This window comes from Periplaneta americana, chromosome 1 (assembly GCF_040183065.1).
Source record: "Periplaneta americana isolate PAMFEO1 chromosome 1, P.americana_PAMFEO1_priV1, whole genome shotgun sequence".
NCBI classification, from domain to species: Eukaryota; Metazoa; Arthropoda; class Insecta; order Blattodea; family Blattidae; genus Periplaneta; species Periplaneta americana.
The window spans coordinates 21,576,868-21,588,154 of NC_091117.1; positions in this window are offsets into that span (position 1 = coordinate 21,576,868).

An 11,287-nucleotide genomic window follows, 5' to 3' on the forward strand; every position below is an offset into this window, starting at 1 on the left:
GTTTTTTTTTCAGTGTAGTAGGGATTACGTACATTTTTTTTTTTTCAGTGTAGTAGGGATTTTCCTTCCCTACAGTCCATCGTAGGTCATTCACCAGCAACTGAAGTACCTGCTTCAGAAAGAAACCTCAAAGTCCCGCTACTTTAACAATGCTTGTCCTTGGTAGAGACAAGTTACCGGTATAGAAAATTAGCCCTACCGTAAATACTTACCTATACATATACTAATTGAGATAAACTCAAAATAGGACCTCTTATTTGAAAAATCCGCATATTTTACGCACCCCAATTTTTCAGTGGCCAAAGTTAATTAAAAAGTGCGCAAATTACGCGAGCAAATACGGTATTATTATTATTATTATTATTATTATTATCATTATCATTATCATTATCATTATCATTATTATTATTATTATTATTATTATTATTATTATTATTATTATTATTATAAGCATCTTGAAACCAAACTAGATACTCTTTGCAAATCAAGCTTTCAGATATAACTCCTTGTAAAGTTGGTTTGAATAATTTCGAGGGAAAAATTGGATCGGTGTCTGGTAGAGTTCCCGGTTAGCTCAGTTGGGAGAGCCTTGGTACGTTTAACCAAAGGTCTCGGGTTCGATACCCGGCCCCGGAACAATTTTTCCCTCGAAATTATTCAAACCAACTTTACAGGGAGTTATACCTGAAAGCTTGATTTGCATAATACACGTCACTGTTCGTTAACAGAAAACCACAATTTAAGTCACACAGAGTTAGTGTGCACTCAATGTTGGTTGCTTGACGGTTGTCAGCCCACTTTGAGGTCTGTGGATATAGAGGGAAAAATTGGATCGGTGTCTGGTAGAGTTCCCGGTTAGCTCAGTTAGGAGAGCCTTGGTACGTTTAACCAAAGGTCCCGGGTTCGATACCCGGCCCCGGAACAATTTTTCCCTCGAAATTATTCATTAGATACTTTTTGTCATCTAGTCTGGTTAAAAAAACTGAAAGTTAGAAGTAATTGATTAAGAAGCTGACTTACTCGTGTTAATTATGTAAGTTTGTGCGGCTTACAGCTGTTTCGGTGCTTCATCACACCATCCTCAGAGCCTACTAGATCTCGGCGTCATTCCGAACTTCTCTGCCTGTTATGTGGGTGCGTTTGATTGTTGAAAGGTGTTGAAAAGTGCATAGGACAGACAGGCAGATCATTCCAAACACGCTACAAAGAAGACATTAAAGCAATAACCAGAGGACACAATATATTTACATACGCCGATCACATAACCAATGCTAACCATACATACAATAACATAAATGCGGACATGGAAATCCTACACATACAACCCAAGAACCAAAAACTCAACACACTAGAACATTACGAAATATACAAACACACTAAAACACACCCTGATCAAATTCTCAACATACAGATCAATTTCAGTATACACACACACTATTTGACTCCACTTTTCAACACCTTTCAACAATCAAACGCACCCACATAACAGGCAGAGAAGTTCGGAATGACGCCGAGATCTAGTAGGCTCTGAGGATGGTGTGATGAAACACCGAAACAGCTGTAAGCCGCACAAACTTACATAATTAACACGAGTAAGTCCGCTAGTTAATCAATTACTTATATTCAAGTGTTAAAAGTAGTGTACGCAAGATTCAAAATGGATGAAAGTTAGAATTTGTAAAACAGTTATTTTATTGGTTGTTCTGTATGATTGTGAAACTTGGACCCTCACTTTGAGAGAGGAACAGAGGCTAAGGGTGTTCGAGAATAAGATGCTTAGGAAATATTTGGGGTTAAGAGAGATAAAATGACAGAGAAATGAGGAAATTACACAACGCAGAACTGCACACATTATATTTGTTATCTAACATATGTAATTAGGAATATTAAATCCAGACGTTTGAGATGGACACGGCATGTAGCACGTATGGGTGAATTCAGAAATGCATATAGTGTGTTAGTTGGGATACCTGAAGATCTTTGGGGAGGTCCAGACATATATGGCAGGATAATATTAAAATGAATTTGAGAGAGGTGGGATATGATGGTAATGACTGGATTAATCTTGCTCAGGATGGCGGGCTTATATGAGAACGGCAATGAACCTCCGGGTTCTCTAAAAACCATTTGTAAGTTATTATTATTATTATTATTATTATTATTATTATTATTACTACTATTGACTATGATGAAGCGATAAGACGGAGACCATGGTGATAAGAAGAAAAATAAAGAAGGTAAACGTGCGAATTCCAAATGAGGCAGAAGAGCAAGAGCACAGCTTCATATCATTGGGGTGTATTATAAGCAGTAACATGAGCTGCAAAAGGATTAGCAATGACCAAAGAAGCTTTCAATAGAAAAAGGAGCATCTTCTACGGACCTCTGGAAAAAGAACTATGGAAGAGACTAGTGAAAGGCTTTGTATGGAGTGTGGTATTGTATGGGGCAGAAACATGGACATCCTTGTTGAGTGTAGGAGAAAGCCTTACGGCCTTAACTCTGCCAGGTTAAATAAAGCCATCAGGATTGTTATTATTATTATTATTATTATTATTATTATTATTATTATTATTATTATCCTTGGAAGGGGTGGAAAAATTCAAATATCTTGGAGCAATAGTAAAAAAATATAAATGACACTCGGGAGGAAATTAAACGCAGAATAAATATGGGAAATGCGTGTTATTATTCGGTTGAGAAGCTTTTATCATCTAGTCTGCTGTCAAAAAATCTGAAAGTTAGAATTTATAAAACAGTTATATTACCGGTTGTTCTGTATGGTTGTGAAACTTGGACTCTCACTCTGAGAGAGGAACATAGGTTAAGGGTGTTTGAGAATAAGGTGCTTAGGAAAATATTTGGGACTAAGCGGGATGAAGTTACAGGAGAATGGAGAAAGTTACGCAACACAGAACTGCACGCATTGTATTCTTCACCTGACATAATTAGGAATATTAAATCCAGACGTTTGCGATGGGCAGGGCATGTAGCACGTATGGGCGAATCCAGGAATGCATATAGAGTGTTAGTTGGGTGACCGGAGGGAAAAAGACCTTTGGGGAGGCCGAGACGTAGATGGGAGGATAATATTAAAATTGATTTGAGGGAGGTGGGATATGATGATAGGGACTGGATTAATCTTGCACAGGATAGGGACCGATGGGGGTTTATGTGAGGGCGGCAATGAACCTTCGCGCTCCTTAAAAGCCATTTGTAAGTAAGTAAATAATAATATTATTATTATTATTATTATTATTATTATTATTATTATTATTATTATTATTATTATTATTATTGTTATTAGTATTACAACGAAATGAAGAAAAACGACTAGAAGCATTTTTAAATGTGGATATGGAGAAGAATGTAACTTGTGAAGTGGACAGACAGAATAAGAAATGAAGCTGTATTGGAAAGAGTGGGTGAAGAAAGAATGATGGTGAAACTGATGAGAAAGAAGAAAAGGAATTGGCTGGACCACTGGCTGAGAAGAAACTGCCTTCTGAAGGATGCACTGGAAGGAATGGTGAACGGGAGAAGAGTTGGGGGCAGAAGAAGATATCAGATGATAGATGACATTAAGATATTATGGATCATATGCTGTGTCTTTCGCAACTGGTACTGATGATTTTAATTTACTTCTTTTGTGGTTTATGGATGGACAGTATAGAAGAATGTGTTCCAGATATTCATCATGATTATTAAATCACAGACAAGTAGGATTATCAGAAAGGTGAAATCGGTGTATGTACAATTTTGTGTTACAATGTGACCTGTTCTCGCTCTTGTTAAAAATGTTTGAATATGTCTGGGAAAGTTTTTGTACATTTTCAGGTCATGAAATTTATAAATGCCGGATTTTATCGGTATTTCCTCCAGCGATACGATCTGTGTTCAGAGCAAGGATGCCCTCTCTGGAAAACACATTGTTCTTTTTTGTTGGTTTATTTTACGACACTTTATCAACTGCTATGATTATCGTATGAGTGATATGAAAGTTGATATTGTCAGCGAAATGAGTTTAGGGTCCAACGCCAAAAGTTACCCAGCATATGCATAAAAGGCCTATATACTACAAGCAACTTTCGATAGACTTATGCTTCTGTGATTGTAGCAATCCTTTATTGTCATTTATCCCTTACTAGAAGTATTTCAGTACTAGTCCCGTCAACTTCCTGTTTCTTCGGCCTTTGACTCTTGAAACTTTCAGTCCCGGTGACACTGACAACAGGGCTGAGATACAAACATAGCAACCACTTTCCCTCCTTTGTATCATCCCTTCGGTTTTACAATTGATTTGTTACTCAAGGCACCAAAATACTCGTACTGAAAGAGGTGACTGTACTTACGTGATGGTTCAGATAAGATTTGCTTCTTACCTTACAAGGAAGTCTTTCATTACAAGCCGAGATCCCTTTTGAAAATGTGTACATAAATAAATATTGTCAAAGAAAAGTAATACAAAAAAGAAATGTCTCTATAAGGTGTAAGATACAAATGAATCTCCGGGTTCTCTAAAAGCCATCTGTAAGTAGTAGTAGCAGTAATAATAATAATAATAATAATAATAATAATAATAATAATGATAATGATAATGATAATGATAATGATAATGATAATGATAATCATAATAATAATGATAATGATAATAATAATAATAATAATAATAATAATAATAATAATAATCAGCAGAGTCCGTATAGGCCAGTTTCTATCTGATATTTTTCCAATTCACTGCGGGCTAAAGCAAGGAGATGCACTATCACCTTTACTTTTTAACTTCGCTCTAGAATATGCCATAAGGAAAGTTCAGGATAACAGACAAGGGTTTGGAATTGAACGGGTTACTTCAGCTGCTTGTCTTTGCGGATGACGTGAATATGTTAGGAGAAAATCCACAAACGATTAGGGAAAACACGGAAATTTTACTTGAAGCAAGTAAAACGATAGGTTTGGAAGTAAATCCCGAAAAGGCGAAGTATATGATTATGCCTCGTGACCAGAATATTCTAGGAAATGGAAATATAAAAATTGGAGATTTATCTTTCGAAGAGGTGGAAAAATTCAAATATTTTGGAGCAACAGTAACAAATATAAATGACACTCGGGAGGAAATTAAACGCAGAATAAATATGGGAAATGCGTGTTATTATTCAGTTGAGAAGGTTTTATCATCTAGACTGCTGTCAAAAAATCTGAATGTTAGAATTTATGAAACAGTTATATTACCGGTTGTTCTGTATGGTTGTGAAACTTGGACTCATACTTTGAGAGAGGAACAGAGATTAAGGGTATTTGAGAAACAGGTTCTTAGGAAAATATTTGGGGCTAAGAGGGATGAAGTTACAAGAGAATGGAGAAAGTTACACAACGCAGAACTTCACGCATTGTATTCTTCACCTGACATAATTAGGAACATTAAATCCACACGTTTGAGATGGGCAGGGCATGTAGCACGTATGGGCGAATCCAGAAATGCATATAAAGTGTTAGTTGGGTGGCCGGAGGGACAAAAACGTTTGGAGAGGCCGAGACGTAGATGGGAGGATAATATTAAAATGGATTTGAGGGAGATGGGATATGATGATAGAGACTGGATTAATCTTGCACTGGATAGGGACCGATGGCGGACTTATGTGAGGGCGGCAATGAACCTTCAGGTTCCTTAAGGGGAGATGATGGTATTTTTTGGTAAAAAATGAGTAGATTTTCAAAAAAATAAATCTTTAAAATATCCTGTGATATGTGTGGAATGCATAGCAGAGCATTTTGTGGGTATTTGTGCCCTTATCGGATGTTGAGTCGCCATTTCTAAACTTCCTGCGTTATGAATTTTTAAATCACGCGCCCACTTTTATTGTTGTTTCCGGTAAATTAAATTAAAAAAAAATGTTTCTTTAAAATACCCTTTGATATGTGTGGAATGCATTGGATAACATTTTGTGTTATTTGTGCCCTTATCGGATGTTGAGACGTCATTTTTAAACTCCCTGCGTTATTGATTTTTAAATCACACGTCCGTTTTTATCGGTTTCCAGTAACTTCATTTTTTTTTTTGCTACATTGCCAGACAAAAATGGATATAATTTCTGAACTATGAAAGATACATGCATGAAATTTAGGACACACATTCTTTAGACTATTAGGAAACTTTTCTCTGTAACAGAATTTTGTTAATTGATTTCATTGTAAAAATACGTCCGTTTGTTTGGAAGAAAGGAAATCAGAAAATTGTTATTACATTTTAATCGTTTATTTTACAAACGTAGGGACTAATATCAAAATTCTGTTGCAGACAGTTTGTAGAACATGCTTTTACAAATGCATTGCAAAAAACTGTTTGAATCTATGTTTAAAAACGGTTTAGATATATCGGTTTTAGTACAATCCTGCATTGGGTATATATTTTTTCAAATTTGGGCCCCAAATAATTTTTTTTCAAAATATTTTTATTTTGTTTAGTTGCCACAGCTATGAGCTCTCTACATACAAAAAACTAATATTTTAAATCAAATAGGAAAAAAGTTAAAAAAAATACCATCCTCTCCCCTTAAAAACCATTTGTAAGTAAGCAATAATTAGCCTACTATAATAATAATAATAATAATAATAATAATAATAATAATAATAATAATAATAATAATAATAATAATAATTGGTAAAGTCACATCCAATCTATCAATAAAATAATTCCATACGTCGAAAACCCTGGCTATAGGCCTATACACATGAATCATCCATTGCCGGAAAAATATGGATAGTGATGGAAAATACTGGTATAACAAGATTTGCCGCCGAAATCCTTTCAAGGCAAATGACTCGAGGTTATGAATTTTATTATTTATGAATGTGCTCATGTAATTTTCCATGTCAATGTTATCGTAATTTTTATTTCTATTTTTTAAACTGACATATTGTGCTCTTCCTGCATTCCATATCGCTCTATTAGCATACCTGTCACCTATTAAGGCATGTCCTGAACACTAGAAGCTAACTAACCAGTAACACTTGATGCAGAGGTCACCGGAAAGCTGCCGAACTAGATTATGTCACTGGATTTGCGTCATTCAATTTGTCACGTGGCCCGCGCGGTTTCGGTCCGCGATAGAAAGTTATCAATTAGCCACCGTTGGGACCACGCCTTTCAATTGACACTTGGTCAGATGCGATGGGGTTTCCGTGCACGTGACTTCCTGGCACCCTGAGCGCGCAGCAATACCGTTTCCTTGTTTACAGCTCCGAGAACTGCGCGGTCTGGTGAAAGCAGATCCCTCGAATACTCGGAATTCCTGCGCACTTCGTAACGCCTTTGTCCGCAGGACAGGGGTACGTTACATGATTTAACCAGCGCAGACCAGATATTGAGGTACCGGATTCAATATTTCACAGTCCTTGTCAGATTGGTACACTAAACGGACATGGGGCAGTTCAGCAGAAGTCGTCCATAGTGAACTTGTGGTTATCATTAGGGAGCGGATTTTTATGTGCAAAAAAATTTAAATATATTTATTTTTTATGTGCTAAAAACTAAAAAAATATTTTTTCTTAAATATGACAAAAATACCTTACTTAGCTTGAAAAAAAAAAAAAAAAAGAAAAGGTTACTAGGTACTCACCAACCACACTTGAGTGCTAGTAGTTGGCCGAGAATTGCAGTGAACAACAAAGGTCATCTCCAAATTCTCCATCACAAATGCATGGCGATTATCTCTGAACAACGACTTATACTGTGAAAACGATCTTTCCACATCACAGGACGTCAGACGTGCATATTTAAAGAGATGAATGTCACAAACACAAACACCGTCAACTTCACCTACAGGCACACCCTCCAATACTTGAGCAACTTTACACATTTTTTTATATCCTCTGTTTTTCCCAAACACATTCTGGAATTTGTCCCTTAGTACTTGTACTTCTGAACCTGATAGCGAGTTTAGTTTAATTTTCACGGCACGCACCTCCCTGTTTCAGACAACAGGTTTTTGGATGTTTCGAGTTTTTTTTATGGAGTCACACAAAAAGCTTAGATTTGCTAATAGGAAAGCCAAATCGTTTTTTAAACAATCATCTTTCAGTATATCTTGAAGGATATCGATTGACGAAGCCCGATAACAGGGAATCACAACAAGACATATTGCCTTACTTGATGGACATGAGCGAGAGGCGAGAGATTTGTTTAAATTAAATAATGTTCATACCCGAGCTCTTATCTTTTGTGTTTCACAAAGCGTGGAATGAAATCATCTTTAGCAACAACACACATTCCTAATTAAGTTATATGTTGCAAGATCTCTCCTCCTTGTCCATGTTAATTTATTCTCTGATAATAACACTGATATGCTGCCTATCAGTTCTCAGAACTTGAGGCGATACTATTACGAAAATGGATCACGGATACACCACACAGCGCTTAGAAACACGAAGCAACCAAGAATTTAAAAAAGATAATGTACTTTTGAGTGACATAATTGATTTAGTTTTAAAATGTTTAAAAGTTCTTGTAAAAAAAATTATATAAGTAAAAAACTCAAAGATTTATGTGTTTATAATAGATTTCCTGAAAATATGTATTTACATATTTTTTGTGAAAATATGTGTTTTTATGTGAAATAAAATTCGGGTTTTGAACTTGAAACTTCATGTTCGGAATTTTTAACTTTGTTAATTGTGTTTTATTACACGCAAAAATAATATTTAATTACATAGGAATCCGCTCCTTAGTTATCATGCAGCTCGTTGGATCCTCAGCATAGCTTCCCTGGAAGCGTAGATTTAGGTTAGGCTTACAGTATAGCACGTACAAGAACTCGGTCTCTATTAGGTACCTGCAGACAAAATTAGTCAGCCATATAGCCTACTATTACTACTGCTACTACTTTTTCAGTTGGTTATTTAACGACGCTTTATCAACTACTGGGTTATTTAGCGTCGATGGGGTTGGTGATAGCGAGATGGTAATTGACAAAATGAGACCGAAGATTCGCCATAGATTACCTGATATTTGCCTTCCGGTTGGGAAAAAAAAAAACCTCTGAAAAGTCGGCCTGGGTAGCGTAGTCGGTGTAGCGCTGGCCTTCTGTGCTCGAGGTTGCGGGTTCGATCCCAGCCCAGGTTGATGGCATTTAAGTGTGTTTAAATGCGACAGGCTAATGTCAGTAGGTGTACTGGCATGTAAAAGAACTCCTGCGGCACAAAATTCCGGCAGACCGGCGACGCTGGTATAACCTCTGCAGTTGCGAGCGTCGTTAAATCATAATTAAAACCTCTGAAAAACCTAGCCAGGTAATTAGTCCAGGCGGGAATCGAACCCAAGCCCGGGCGTTACTCCGTATCAGCAGGCAAGAGCCTCAGACGACTGAGCTGATAGCTACTACTACTACTACTACTACTACTACTACTACTACTACTACTACTACTACTACTACTACTACTACTACTACTACTACTAATATAAAATACGAGCACTACTACTACTAGGTCTGTTACTACCACCTGTTTTGTTACGAGCTACATAATTAATTTCTTTGTGTGTGTGTGTGTGTGTGTGTGTGTGTGTGTGTGTGTGTGTGTAGCTATATATATGTTGATTCACGAGTATTTACCGCCACTTAGTTACGGAGCTTACTTCCGAAGACATTGAGCAAAAAATGTCTTATAAACATGTTTCCTAATCTCAATATTTTCAGAGTAATAGTAATTTGAAGTTAGTAAAATACCGAATAATTTGTTTATTCATTTATAAAGCTGTATAAATGCTGACTTACAGCTAACAATGTGTAAATTAACATTTGTGAGATTTTATGTATCAATATGAAATGTATGGAAAGAATTTATACAAAATTTTGAATTAGTTCCAAGCGTCCCAATTAGTAATCGAATCATCTGCTAGAGATTGAGGTAATTTATGTCGCATATTTTTCTTCCAGGTAGGCCTACCTACAGACGTGGACAAATTATTAGACTAAAACGTTTTTCATGGAAACATAATACTGGGTGTTCAGTTCAAAATGTGTCTTGGCTCGCTGTATGCCGTCATGTGGCTAGCTGATGAGCCTAGAGAATTCAATCTTCCTACACTTCCGCAGCTCAGGTGTATAATCTAAGAGGCAGAGAAGTTGGCTAACAAGTACGGCGTTCATTCTGAAGAGTACGTGCCGATACGTACGGTAACGCCGGTAGTGGCAGGAATGTGAACTGTTTGGAAATACGTACTGTCGGGATATGGGGAGAGGGTTAAGACGATTACTTACGTATATGTTGACATTAACTTCGACGGTCAACATGGACACGGAGCATTTGATTTGTGTTGTGGAATGTTACCGTACTCAACCGATGATAACAAATACCCTGCGTACGACTTGCCGGCGCAAAACACAGATCGAAAGAGGTTATGGTAGCACACAGACTGTACAGACCGCCATCTGTTGCTACGACGTTCAAGTTATACCGTACACGTTCTCAAGTTCAGATTGAAGAACGCCTTAAATAATAGGCAACTTCTCTAACATATAAGTTGAAACTCGCTTCAAATCGGTGACCCAACAACAGTGACGTCATGACACACTTTGAAATGAACACCCAGTATAATTCGTCATATCAACTATCAGTATAATTCACAGAGTCTCTATTGTTGTAAATATGATTGTTTACATCTTCTGGTATATTTTTCCAATGGTTAAGTATATTTTGTCTGGCTGTGTTGGTACTACTGATGTTTTAATTATATACTGTAGAAGATATTGAACAGTTTGTTTTCCCATGGCCTCCAAGAAGACCGGACATGAACAAAATTGAAAATCTGTGTTCTATACTGTAGAAGAAAGTGAACAAAAAGAGGCTTACAACAAAACATGGACTCAATTTAAGCACTGTCTGATATCTGGCTAAATGATGCTGATATTAAAAAAAAGTGTCAAACTTTGGTTTCCAGCATCCCCGATAGAATCAACGTGTTAATAAAGAATAAGGGAATGTTCACAAAATATTAGTAACCTTCAGACTCAATTTTCTGTTCATTATTTCTGTGCAAAATACATTTTTGTTCATTATTTCTGCCGATAAATACAGCTTTGTTGCACATATAGTTAATTTAGTCTAATAATTTGTCCTCGTCTGTATTTGAAGCAAGTTCATGATGCGTCTTTTTTCTCAGGATCTACTTCTTAGTTCTGTGCATCACTTTTTCAAAACGTAGACCTACTGTTGGGTCAATATTAAAGACAATGTTCTTCCTGTCGATTGTGATGGAATCAGCACTTTCATTGGAATCTTCGGCTGAGAT